The sequence below is a fragment of the Acinonyx jubatus genome, chromosome D2 (assembly GCF_027475565.1).
Source record: "Acinonyx jubatus isolate Ajub_Pintada_27869175 chromosome D2, VMU_Ajub_asm_v1.0, whole genome shotgun sequence".
NCBI lineage: Eukaryota > Metazoa > Chordata > Mammalia > Carnivora > Felidae > Acinonyx > Acinonyx jubatus.
This window is the reverse complement of record NC_069393.1, coordinates 32176745-32191084: the sequence shown is the minus strand read 5'-3', so window position 1 is coordinate 32191084 and position 14340 is coordinate 32176745. Positions and strand designations below refer to the sequence as shown.

Genomic DNA, 14340 nt, shown 5'->3' with positions numbered 1-14340 from the left:
CCACCCAGGGGCCCCTCCATGGTTGTAGCCTTTTCCACAGCTCTGCTAAGGAAATTATTGAAGAGGAAAGTTTTTATTTTGAAAGTCCTCTGGTATCAAAATCAAAATATTTTTATTCTATTTCCCTAGCAGTAGTGATGATCCTTTTCCATCCCCACTTCTGACAGCAACATCTTTGATGAAAAAAACAAGTTATTAGTGGCTTAGGGCTAAACTCTCCAACAGTGTTACTTTGCAAAGAAAACAGTCGAAAAACCCAGAGTAGAAGTAGTGGTGAGGTTTCTAAATTCAAAGAAGCTTCAAGGTCAGGAAATAGGGAAATTTTACTAGAAGCCTAAACCTAAATACAGTTCAAAAGGAACAATTCCCAAGCCACTGTGGTCCAGTTTTCTTTTCACTGACTCTTTTTTCTTAGTCAACACGTAAACGGACTCTTTTTAACTGAATTGTGTGTGTACACTCCTTGTGTGTGTGCTGGGGAGGGACGGAACAGGACGGCACCAGAGGAAAAGCCTGAGAATTGCTGGGAGCCCTTTCACTTTCCCGCCTCTATACTGAGGGGGGCGGGGCCCGAGGCCGGGCCGGGGCGGGTTGCTTCCCTGGCCCCGCCCCAACCCTAGTTCTCCGTGCCCCTCCCACATGCGTTTCGCCATGATCCCAACAGGCCCAGCGGCTAGGAGGGTCACGTGAGGGTGGGCGGTGGAGGAGGAGGTTTTCCTCCGCTGGTTTTTCGTCTCTGTGGTTGTCAGAGGTGGGCGGCTTTGATCCAAAGGCATTGGCAGCTCCAGTGTGGACAGGTGAGTCCTGGACCCTTAAAGGTGTGAGGGACAGCCATTTAGGGAAGGCGAAAGGGAAGGCAGGGCGAAACAGCTTTAAAGGATCTGGCCGCCCGTGTGTTGGCTTTGGGATCCGGCGACTTCTCGGGTCTGGCGGCATAGCTGTCTTCCCTGGCGCGCTCAGTTCAGGGGCTTGAGAGGAGTCCTTAGTCGTGTCTGCTTGCCGTCCTCCGCTTTCCTTCATCTCACCTCGTCCCTTTTCGCTGTCCCGGAGAGCTCTCAGTGCAGAGTTCCCAACGGCGAGGTTCACTTGGGCGCCGATGTCCCTCTCTTTTCGGGCAACCTGGAGATACACAGGTAGACTTGACTAGTTTCGCTGGGATTTGTTGATGTGGATGGACGTGGGTGATGGAGTTTACACTTAGATGCCTTATGGGTAGAAATATTAATTATTGAATCGGAAAAAGAAGTAGAAAGTCAGTGGGGACCCGAAGGAGCAAAACATAGTGCAGCCTTCTTGGACTGTTCAGTTTTTATCTTTTACGATGCTTTCCGTTTTCATTCTCGCTTAAGTTTCCTTTTTACCATCCCGTCCTGGCCCACCGTACGATGTTTTGAGAATGAGCCGAGTGTTACTGACTCTGTGTGAATGTTGAGAGAAGAGTTTAAAACGAACTGTTCTTTAAGTTGCTGTCTCTGCTATCTTATGGTTACTTTTCCTTCCCTTTCAGAAGGGAAAAAGTGTTGTTAGCCTAAAAAGTGTTGTTAAGTATTTGTAAATGTAATGTAAGAAGAATTACCATTTTATGGCCAAGGGACTAGAATAAACTATTCCCCTTGTGGTACCTGGAAAGACTCACTTTCTTTGTTATTTTATAAGTGTTTTTATCTCCAAATTTTGGGGTGGTTTGGCTATACCTTTGTTTATGTTAAAGTACCCCTTAGGTCCTGTGTGCAAGTAATCTAGCAGTAGAAGAAAGGAGTATGCTGACAAAGTGAACCAATTTGGGGTTGATAGATGTAGAATTAAAGTTTAAAGTTAAACCATATGACTAATAAAACGTCAGCATCTTGAGACACAGATATCACCCTGGATGACCAACACGCTGTCTTTCTGGTGTTGGACAAGGTAATGAGTTTGTTGAACATCATCTTGTCTTAAAAACTTTTTAGGGGGCGCCTGGGTGGCGCAGTCGGTTAAGCGTCCGACTTCAGCCAGGTCACGATCTCGCGGTCCGTGAGTTCGAGCCCCGCGTCTGGCTCTGGGCTGATGGCTCAGAGCCTGGAGCCTGTTTCCGATTCTGTGTCTCCCTCTCTCTCTGCCCCTCCCCCGTTCATGCTCTGTCTCTTTCTGTCCCAAAAATAAATAAACGTTGAAAAAAAAAATTAAAAAAAAAAAAACTTTTTAGAACTTTTCACTTGTTCGTGAGAAGATGGTGTTGGCCTCCAGCTACTCTTTATAGTCACCCTTGATAGGTGATTATCTCTTCTACTTAAGATCATCACTCTGGCCATCTAATTATGTCTGGCCATCTAATTATGTCATTGACACCCTCTAAGTGTCCTTACTGAAAATTGTGAAACACAGTAATACTAACAAAAAGTGAAGATTCAGGAGTTGGTTCTGTGCTTGGGGAGAAAGGGAAAGAGTGATAGAAGCTAATAAAAGCAAGAGAACAAAAGCACATATCGCTACCTTCCTTTATAATTTATAGACCATATTCAGTAGACTTTTTATATTCCCACGGATGCATCTTGAGACTGACTTTCCTATATTTAAGAATGAACAATGGTATGTAACTTTTCCCATGATGCATTATTACATGAAATAATTATAACTGAAAGATTTAACTGACCCTTCAGGTCTTATATTATTTAGAATTATAGGACTAAAGTAATTGATAAGGTTTTTAAACCTAATTTGGACACTTTTAATCTATATTCGTCTTTTTGCTTTAAAGTTTATTTATTTATTTTGAGAGAGAGAGAGAGAGAGAGAGAAGTGGGGAAGAGGCAGAGAGAGGGAGAGACAGAATCCCAAGCAGGCTCCACACTGTCAGCACAGGGCCAGACACGGGGGCTGAACCACAAGATCATGACCTGAGCCAAAATCAAGAGTGTGGTGCTCAGGGTGCCTGGGTGGCTCAGTAGGTTAAGCATCTGATTTTGGCTCAGGTCATGATCTCCCAGTTTATGGGTTCAGGCCCCAGAGCCTGCTTCGAATTCTGTGTCTCCCTCTCTCTCTGCCCCTCCCCCGCTCGTACTCTGTCTCTCTCTCTCAAAAATGAATAAACATTAAAAAAAAAAAGAGTGGGATGGTCAACTGACTCAGGCACCCTTATATATTCCTTTCAAAAAGAGAATCAGTTTTTTTTTTTTTAATTTTTTTTTCAATGTTTATTTTTATTTTTGGGACAGAGAGAGACAGAGCATGAACGGGGGAGGGGCAGAGAGAGAGGGAGACACAGAATCGGAAACAGGCTCCAGGCTCTGAGCCATCAGCCCAGAGCCCGACGCGGGGCTCGAACTCACGGACCGCGAGATCGTGACCTGGCTGAAGTCGGACGCTTAACCGACTGCGCCACCCAGGCGCCCCAAATTTTTTAAAAAAGTTTTACTTGCACTTTTTATTTTTTCCCCACTCAAAACAAAAATAGCTTGGGTGTTTGCCAACTAAAAAAGTTGGTTCTTTTAAAATAGATTTTCTATACACTTTGTAAATTATGAGAAAATTGTTAATGCTTTTAAGACATTAAATGTTGTTATGTGAGCATATTTGAGAAGAAAACACAGGGCAGGATTTTTAAATGTTTTATATTTCCTGTTATAAAAGTGTATGTGCCTGTTTTGGAAAAATGGAAATATGATGAAAATATAACATTGAAAGTAGGAATCCTAATTTATCTTTTCCCCTGCCACCCTGTAACCACTAGTTAGTTCCCTTTGCATATTTGTGAATCAGTGTGCAAAAGTAGAGTCTCAAGTAAAACTCCCTGGGAGAGATGGTCCTAATAGCTCCAGCCTTACATCCTACAACCTTAGAAACTCCAAAAGAGAGAGAACTTCCCTGTGTCTGTGATTCCAGCAAACTACTGTATGAGAATTTCATTAACCTGACTTGGGTCATTGCCCATCCTGGCAGTAGTCTCTATGGTCAGAGTGATAGAATGCTTTGTGTGGTCAAGATTGGATCTTGTTCTCACCATGGAGTGGGGTAGGGGGATACCGTTTTAAACTACATGAATTAGGAACAGGCAACGTCAGGGTGCCTGCCTGGCTCAGAGGTAGAGTATCCCCCTCTTGATCTTGGGGTTGGGAGTTCAAGCCTCACATTGGGTGTAGAGTTTACCTAAAAAAAAAAATAGACAACAGTTTTTCTTTAGGGAAATTGAGGTGTCATTTTTCTGGAGAGGGGAGAACGATTCCTGGACAGGCAAAAACAACAGATGTTCACTGAAATAATTATATATGTATTTGTTTTTTTTTTAATTAAGAGAACTTGCTTTCCTTTACCCAATATAAATTAATTGTATTTTGCAGTTTGAGTGTTAGTGGTTTTTTTTAATGTCTATTATTTTATTCATTTATAGAACTTGAAATTTAAACTCCTTGACTATCATATACTTGTGCTGTTGTTATATGTTTAGCCTTGTACTCTGGAGTATTCAGCTTTTCTAACTTTAGGTATATTGTGTGTTTGTCAGTTTGTTAAAATCATTTATTGGTAATTTTTTTTTTTTTTTACTGTAGGTGTACTTAACAAATTGTAGTTTTATAAATAGTAAATGAAGTTTTGAATATTTAAATGTATGTAGTTAGTATGGTTAAATGCTTGATTCTTTTAATTATTACACGTTTAGAAATCTGTTAGTATAGAGGGGTGCCTGGGTGGCTCAGTCGGTTGAGCATCTGACTTCAGTTCAGGTCATGATCTCGCGGTCCGTGAGTTCAAGCCCCGCATCAGGATCCTTGCTGACAGCTCAGAGCCTGGAGCCTGCTTCAGATTCTGTATCTCCTGCTCTCTGCCCCTCCCCCGCTCATGCTGTGTCTCTCTCTGTCAAAAATAAATAAACTTTAAAAAAATATATTAAAAAAATGTGTTAGTATAGTAACCATTTCATTTTGAGCATTGTATGAAAAAGAAATTATAATTGTCACAAAATGCTGTCACTGGGCATTAACTTTAAGACTATAGTTAACATTAATGTCTGGTTTTGTATCTTTATGGATTATTCTAATGGTTCATTATATTTTAACAGAAAATATAATTGAAGTTACATATTGTTTACTCCACTGTCTTGATTTTGTTTAAAGGAAATGTTAGCAGTTCGATTCAATGGACATTTGAGCTTTAATTGCAAACGTTGGTGTCACGGGCTTTAGTTTAGACAGATTCATATTCTAAAATCCAACTCCATCACTTCTTGATGTTGAGCAAGTTACTTAATCTCTTTGAACTTGAGTTTATTCCATTTTCAAAATAGAAATAATAACACTTGTCTCAAGGGGGGGTCTTATGAGGAGTAATTTAGTGTATGCCAAGGGTCTGGGATGTAGTAGGTACTTATTAAATGTAATTGTTAATAATAATGAGAACAAGAAATAACGTCTAAAAAGATTTTACTACCCCAATTTCAAAATGTTTAGCTCCAGAGGGTTTAAATGTATATATAGGTGTTACAGAATTAATCGTTTTGTGTCAGTTTGTCTTGATTTTAGCAGGTTTTTAAGTTCTGTGTTACATAGATAGCAATAAACTAAAAGACTGTTTAAACTACATAATTATTAGAGGACTGCCCAAGTATTTGAAGATGGCCTAGTCCAAGTATGAAAACTGTTAGGATAGGGGAATGTATTGAGAGAATTTTACGCAGACTCTGAGCTCAGCAAAGTTTAATATTAAGTAGGTCTTACATTCCTTGGCTATACAAGGTGACCTAGGTGTTGAACACCTTGGATGTTGATATAAGAATTTATGGTGACTTTTGGTAATAGGCAGAAATAATAAAAATGGATTAGCTTTTATTTTTATTTATTTATTTAATGTTTTATTTACATTTGAGAGAGACAGAGCGCTAGTGAGGAAGGGGCAGAGAGACAGAGACAGAATCTGAAGCAGGCTGCAGGCTCTGAGCTGTCAGCACAGACCCCAACACGGGGCTTGAACTCAAGAACCATGAAATTATGACCTGAGCTGAAGTTGGACACTTAACCGACTGAGCCACCCAAGAGCCCTGGATTAGTTTTTATTTTTAAGGATGAGTTCAGGGTGATGGTTACATGAAGTAATGCTTTGAGAACATGTTATATTGGACACCTGCAGGTGGAAGAGGTAATAGTTTAGAATGTTACTTGAAAAACAAAAAAAGGCAGCTGTAGAATTGAACAACTGTGAAAAGTGACTGGCTTTAAATATAATTTTTATCTGGTATGGGAAATTAAATATTGCCACTTTGAGAGGAGAGGTGTTTTAGCCCTATTTATGAGCAAATAAATAGCTAGAAATGGATTAATCTTTTTTTCCCCAAACTGATAGAGTAATCAGTTTTAACATTTCCTAGGCTAACTAACTAACAATAAGTTCAAGGTGGTTTTTACTAACCATGAGAAAATTGAAAACTTAATGTAATCTTGGAGAAATATATTCATATAATTCATGTCAGGTATACAAATAATGTTTACATTTCTCTTCAAAGTGATTTCGTATTGGTCATTTAAATCTTAAAGTCCCTATCTTAATACCTTGCTTGTTCAGAGTTGGTGGTTACTTCGTGTCTATTTTTTTTTCTTGAGAGGGTGCACATGTGCGCAAGCAAGCGCATGAGCAGGGGAGGGATGGAGAGAGACAGGGAGAGAGAGAATCTCAAGCAGGCTCAGCACTGTCAGCACAAGAGCCTGACACGGGGCTTGAACTCGTGAACCATGAGATCATGACCTGAGCCGAAATAGAGTCAGACGCTTAGTGGACTGAGCCACCCGGGCATCCCTAGGCTGAGCGATTCTTGATGCCAGAAACAAGTCTTACTCATCATAATATCCTGAATATGCAGCAGAGTACTTGTAGTCTATACAAGTTCAGAACATGTTTGGTGAAGAGTAAGATATTTCATCTGCCTAAAAATCAGAATAGAAATAAGATATAATTCAATAGATTAAGTCTGCACACTATAACCTATATCAGTCTGATGCATTAAGAAAACTTACTTGGAGACCTCTAGAAAATTCCATGCACACTTTTTACCACACATCCATAAACATGTTTTATCTGTAATATATACCAAGGCAGTGGAGAGAGAGAGAGGAAAAACATTTCCATTCGTTAAGGAGCTCATAGTCTAGTGGTAGAGACAGCCAGATGAATTGATAATTACAACTTAGATTTATGCTAATTAAGATTCAAATTAAAAATTCAGTTTATCGCTTCAGTAGACACATTTCAGGTGCTCAGTAGCCACATGTGGCTTGTGCTTACTGTATTGAATAGATGTAGAATATTTCTATCATCGCACCACGTTCTGTTTGACAGAACTGTTGTAGAACATTATACACTTGAACCTACATTCCCTAATTTCAGCTGATAGTTAATTTTCATTTCAATCATATTCCTTCCTTGTTCAAATAAAACTTGCTTTTAGATTTGAAAGTTGTATTTTTTAAAATTATCAAGTGAATTTTATAATACATTTCAAATAAAGTGGTATTGTTCATTTTCTCATGTCTTTGATATGTGATAGCATTTAAATTAAGTAGTTTCAGAATTTGATTAAAATATTTTTTAAAAGTTTATTCATTTTTGAGAGAGAGAGAGAGAGAGAACACAAGTGGGGGTAGTGCAGAGACAGAGAGGGAGACACAGAATCCGAAGCAGGCTCCAGGCTCTGAGCTGTCAACACAGAGCCCGACAGGGCTGGAACTCACGAACCATGAGATCATGACCTGAACCGAAGTCAGACGTTTAAATGACTGAGGCCCCCGGGTGCCCCTCAGAATTTGATTTTTAACTTCAGCATTGGTATCATCTGACTTTCTATCCTAATAATTTCTGAGATGGCAGTGTAGCATAATGGTTAAGAGCAATGGCTTTGAGATCAGAGAAATCTTCCTCTGCCATCTGTTGGCTGTGACTTTAAGCAAATTTTCTAAAAGCATTGAGCTGTGGTGTCCTCAGTAAAATAGGAGTAATAATACTTATTGCAAGGGTTATAGAAAATTAAATAAGGTAACAGATATTAGGCTTTTAGCATAGTACCCCTCACAGAGTATTGTTCATTAAATGCTGGCATTAAAGAGAATTTTGAACAACGAGTTGTTTAAAAGTTATTTAAAAGAAAACAATTTTTTGAGAAAGTTGGAGACATTGGAATAGAGGCTGGGTATTAGAACATACCAAGGAATTAGGTGAAATTTGTTAAGTGTAAGTGTGACGTGATTATGTGGAAGGAAAGTCTATATTTTTGGAGACATATCAAAATAATAGCAGTGAAATGATAGACTGTCTTGAGAGTTGCATAAAAATGATTCACAAAGACATACGAATAAAAGGGATGGAAAAATTAGTCTTAATATCCATTTGTGGTGAAGAAGGATTAATAAGTACCATATTTACCTTCCTGCCTGAAATAGCTAAAAAGGCAGACCAAATATACAAAGCAGTGGTTTCCTAGATTTTGGACATGGTGCAGCAAAGGAAGGTGATCCTTGAGAGATGGGAAACAGATAGGGTGAGCTCTGTGACTGCTCTGGTGTGCTGCCTGGAGTTTCCCCCCTGTAGAGCAGGGAGGGAGAATCCCAACCAGAGCACAGGGGTCTCCTTGAATTGACACAGCCTGGGGAGGCCAAGGCAGCTGGAGATTGCACGACAGAGTACTAGAGATGAGAAAGCTGAAAGGAGAGAAAACTTTGGACATCTGCAGAGGCTCCCCCTCAAGTATTGAGTGGAGAACTGATCAGTGCACACATGTGAGGAAACTACTGAAGCTAGGAAAAGAACCACCTGAAAAGAATAGAGAACAGTACTCAGAGTTTTCGCAAAGGCAGAAATAGTGTTTTTTCCTGTCAGCCAGAGTGGAAAATGTCTTACTAGGTCATATAGAGTATTCAGAAGGGCTTTGTTGTAGTAGTGGGATAAAATTAGGTGCTCCAGCCCAACCTAAAAAGCTTTAAAAAAAAAAAAAAAAAGCAAGACCTGAAAAGGTCAAACTGTTTCTAAGAGACTTAGACTTAATTATAAGCTCAAGAACAGTTAAAGGAATTCAAAAATATCTAGCACCCAACAAGATAAAATTCACAGTGTCTAGCATCCAATCAGAAATTGCTAGGCATGGGGTGCCTGGGTGACTCAGTCTGTTAAACACCAGACTCTTGATCTCAGCTCAGGTCTTGACCTCGGGGTTGTGAGTACAAGCCCTGCATTGGGTTCCACACTGGGTGTGGAGCCTACTTAAAAAAAAAAAAAATTACTAGGCATGTAAAGGAGCAGGAAAATATGACCTATGATGACAAGAAAAAAAAAAGTCAAAAGCAAAACTGGTGACAGGTGATAGAATTAGTAGAGAGGAGTATTAAAACAGTTTTTATAATTGTATTTCATATGCTTAAGAAACTAAAAGAAAGATTGATTATGTTAAATAGAAGCATGGAAGATAGGGAAAAGACCCAAATGGAATTTCCAGAGATAGAAACTATAATGTCTGAGATGAAAACTACACTTGTTGGCATTAATGACAGATTAGACATTGGAGAAGGAAATTTATACTGAAGCGCGTGAAGTATACAAAATAATCTATGAAGAGCTCTTGCTATAAGTAGTTAATTTGACTCTGGTCAAGTTTTTAGATGTAACTTGAATTTATGGGAGATAAAGGGACTAGAGAAACATTGAAACCATGCTATAAGGAAGCAACTAGATAAATCCAGAATTTGAGAAATGCTGCAATTTACTTGCCCTGTTCTCTTTGAAAATTAAGGTTGTGCTGTTATTACACAACATGGTGGATATACTTAATGTAACTGAATTGTATACTAAAAAGTGGAGAAAATGGTAAGCTTTATGTATATTTTACCATATTTTTAAAAAAGTACCATTTTAATCATTTTAGGTGTGCTGTTGGGAGGCATTAAGTATATCTCCGTTGTTCTGCATGCATCCCCACCATTCATTTCCAAAATATTTTCTTCTTCTCAAATGGAAAACTGTACCCATAAAATGGTAACTCTCCTTTTATTTCTCTTGCCAGTCTCTGGCATCACCAATCTACTTTCCGGTTCAATGAATTTCACTACTGTAGGAACTTATAAGTGCAATCTTAATAGTATTTGTCTTTTTGTGACTGGCGTATTTCACTTATATAATGTCTTTCATGTTCATCCATGTCGTAGGATGCATCAGAATTTCCTTCCTTTTTTAAAAAATTGTTTTTATTGTGGTAGAATACACATAAAATTGACCATCTCAACCATTTCTTAAGTGTACAGTTCAGTGGTATTAATCTAAGTACATTCAGATTCCTGTGAAACCACCACCAACGTCCATCTCCAGAATTTGCAAACATATGTTAAATACATATATTTTTTTAACATTTATTTATTTTTGAGGGACAGAGAAAGACAGAGCATGAGCAGGGGAGGGGGAGAGAGAGAGGGGGAGACAGAGTCTGAAGCATCCTCCAGGCTCTGAGCTGTTTGTTAGCACAGAGCCTGACTCAGGGCTCCAACTCACGAACTGCAAGACCATGACCTGAGCTGAAGTCAGACGCTCAACTGACTAAGCCACCCAGGTGCCCTAATACATCTATTAAATAATAACTCTATATTACCACCCCTGCAGCCCCATGTAACCATGATTCTACTTTCTGCCTCTAAGATTTTGACTACTCTCGGTACCTCGTGTAAGTGGAATAATACAGTGTTCATTTTGTTGAGACTGATTTATTTCACTTAGTGTAATATTGAATAACATTCGTCCATGTTGTATTGTGTTTCAGAATTTCCTGCCTTTTTATGGCTGAATAATATTCCATTGTGTGTATAAACCATATTTTGTTTATCTCTTCATCTGTTGATGGACACTTGGGTTGCTTCCACTTTTTGGCTATTGTGAAGAATGCTGCTATGAGTATGGGTCTACAAATATGTCTCTGCTTTCAGTTCCTTTAGACATATTCCCCAAAGTGACGTTGTTGGATCATGTGATCATTCTCTGTTTAACCTTTTGAGGAACTGCCATAGTTTTCCATAGCACCTAGCTGTACCATTTTACATTCCCATCAACAGTGTACAAAGATTCCAGTTTCTCCAGTACTTGTTTATTCTGTTCATTTCTTTGATTAGACTAGCAAGGTTTATGACTAGTCTTACCAATTGTTTGCATTAAAAGGAAGATATTTAGGTGTAATGTACTTATTGATGTTTTATTGAAATTTATATTACATAATATGGTACGGTTTTTTTATAAAGTATTTTTCTAATGTTTATTTTTGAGAGAGAGAGAGAGAGAGCGCAAGAAGGGAAGGGGCAGAGAGAGGGGGAGACACAGAATCTGAAGCAGTCTCTAGGCTTTGAGCTGTCAGCACAGAACCCCATGCGGGACTTGAACCCATGGGTCGTGAGATCACAAGCTGAAGTCGGACACTTAACTGACTGAGCCACCCAAGTGCCCCTACATAATACAGTTTTTATTTGAATTATCACAGCAGCATCCTGTTATCATATTTATTCGTAATTTACTGTGTGTTGGACACTGTGCTCAGCTTTGTACAAGCATTTTCTTATTTAATCCTCTTCATAGTCATTTGCAGTGTTATTAACCCTGTTTTATGGGAGCACAAAGTTGCCAAGTCAGGAATCAAACACAAATCTGATTGGGGCACCTGGGTGGCCCAGTCCGTTAAGTGTCCAACTCTTGGTTTTGGCTCAGGTCATGATCTTGCAATTTCATGGGTTTGAGACTGTCAGTGTGGAGCCTGCTTTGGATTCTCCACCTCCCTCTCTTTCTCTCCGTCACTTCCGCTGTCTCTGTCTCTCTCAAAACAGATAAATAATCAAAAAAAAAAAAACAACAAACACAAATCTGACTGACTTCAATATGGCCAGAAAGAGGTCAAGTTTATAAATTCTGATATCTAGAATTAATGAATTAGCAGATTACCTTGACAGAACTCTCTGTTCCTCAGCTTATAAAAACAAAAGAAAACAAAACACAGTGCAAACTTATCTACCTGTTCAGTAAAGCTTTATTTTGTGATCTAATTTTGCTTTCATTAAATCCTGAAGTTGAAAACATCTTCAAGTAAGCAAGGGAAAAATCTTAAAAAAAAAAAAAAAGAAATACCTCTTTAAATAGAAGTTGAAGTAAAGGTAAAAAAAGGCAGGACAATATGCAGTGAAATATCTAATATTGCTGTCAGCCTAGCAGGTTCATTTCTAGAGAGAACATAAATATAGACAGATTGTTATAAAAGATTATTGATAAAGATGTCTGTTTCCGTGAAGACTAAAAAAAATTCCACTGAAATTGTTATTTATGTTGAAAGAGACTTCTTTGGCAGAAGTATGTATTATTTTTACTAATTGGTCCATAGTACTGATCAGTTCTTTGCTGTTGAATGAGACTGAGTGGACCCACAGGGGAGTTCTGACATGAAATTATTATTCCATTTTAATCCTGGTGCCCCACTTTCCATATCTGAAAATTAAATACAGTACAAACGAGAGAGTATTCATTGGAGCACTTACAAAATAAAGAGTTTTCTGCAAACGCAAAGTGACATGCTTATTAAATATTGATCCCTTTGCTCTGTCTTCACATATCATTTCTGTATCACAGTAGGATTTAGAGCTTTTAATTTAATAGGGAAGCCCATAAAGTACCTTCTCATTCTGTGGTGCATATAATGCACTATTGTTGATCAAAGTTTTGTATTTTCTTTATTTAAAAAAATTTTACTCTTCCTGTCACTGTCAGCTTTTTGTAGAGTTAGACTTAGCCAACTAGTACTTTTACCATACATTCCCATGTTAAAACTTTATGGACAAAGCAAACAGACTTAGCAATGAAACAATTAGCTGATTAGCAAATTACAAATGAGGACTTGGTTTACATAGGCCATTTAAGGTTTATGCTGTTGTACAATTAAATTAACTCAACCTAATAGCTTTTTGAATGGTTGAGTGTCATTAAAAAACAATTTTATATTGCATATATTACAAATACATATAGCATGTATAAAATTACATGAAATATATATGTACCCTTTAAATTTTTTTAAATATGTATTTATTTTTGAGAGAGAGAGAGACAGAGCACAAGGGGGAGAGGGGCAGAGAGAGAGACACATGCACAGAATCCAAAACAGGCTCCAGGCTCTGAGCTGTGAGCACAGAGCCTGATGCGGGGCTCGAACTCGCGAATCGTGAGATCATGACCTGAGCCGAAGTTGGACACCTCAGACTGAACCACCCAGGCGCCCTGTACACTTCAAAGAGTAATTAAGGAAGTGAACTATGTAGATAACCATCACCCAAGCCAAATGAGAACACTTCTATCACCCCAGAAGTCCCCCATGTGCCTTTTCCTAATCACAGCCCTCTTCTCTTTAGGAGACAAATTACCACCCACAGTTTTGGGGATAATCATGGTTACGTGTATCACTAAATACCTTATATAGATGAAATCTAATTATATATATTCTTTATGATTTGCTTCTGCACTCATCATTATATTCATGAGACTTACCATTGTTACTGGTAAAGCATTTTTGGGGAGATGTAAATTTTCCTAAAATTAATTTTGTGATTCTTTATCTTCTTTTTTTCTTTTAAGTTTATTTATTTTTTAGTAATCTCTGTGCCCAACATGTGACTCTTGAGATCAAGATCATATGCGCTTCCAACTGAACCAACCAGGCACCCTTCTCTCACTTTTTAAAACAATATGTTTTATGGGGCGCCTAGGTGGCTCAGTCGGTTGAGTGTCCGACTTTGGCTCAGGTCATGATATCGTGGTCTGTGAGTTCGAGTTTGTGCTGATTGCTCAGAGCCTGGAGCCTGCTTCAGATTCTGTGTCTCCCTCTCTCTCTGCCCCTCCCCCACTCATGCCCTGTCTCTCTCTCTCTGTCAAAAATAAATAAACATTAAAAAAATATGTTTTATATTGAAGTAAAAATGTGTAAAAAATAAAGTTGTGCTTTAATGAATAATTATGAAGTGAATCCCTCCCTGTTTCTTCATTATCCAGATTAGGAATTAGGACATTGCCAGCCCCTCAGACTCTTTCATTTCCACTGCCATGTTTTTGTTCTTATTACAGTTTTCTTCTTTCAGAGGTAACCCCTATTGTGACTTTCATCATTATCAATTTCTTGGCTTTCCTTTATTTTTATGTTAAGCAGTATGGTTTAATAGTGTCTTTTTGAATATTGTAAAAATGGAATACAACTGTGAGTTTTCTGTTGTGTCTTCTTTTTTCAGCATTATGTTTGTAAGGTTTTATCCTTATTGTATATAGTGTAGTCCATTTGTATTGTTACCATATAGAGTTCTCTTATGTACATGAACTATTATTTTT

The 14340-nt window shown here is 38.3% G+C and overlaps 1 protein-coding gene across 5 annotated transcripts in view; it reads left to right on the top strand.

Annotated features, from left to right (window-relative positions):
• Positions 1–639: 639 nt before the first annotated feature.
• The window catches only part of MICU1 (mitochondrial calcium uptake 1), a 238347-nt gene continuing 224646 nt past the window's right edge, over positions 640–14340 (top strand). For 3 of the 5 annotated variants that reach the window (XM_027062244.2, XM_027062242.2, XM_053207388.1), the window contains exon 1: positions 640–797. The gene's annotated coding sequence lies outside the window, so the exon portion shown is untranslated. The remainder of the gene's footprint in view (positions 798–14340) is intronic. The other 2 variants (XM_053207390.1, XM_053207389.1) reach the window with 2 other exon arrangements.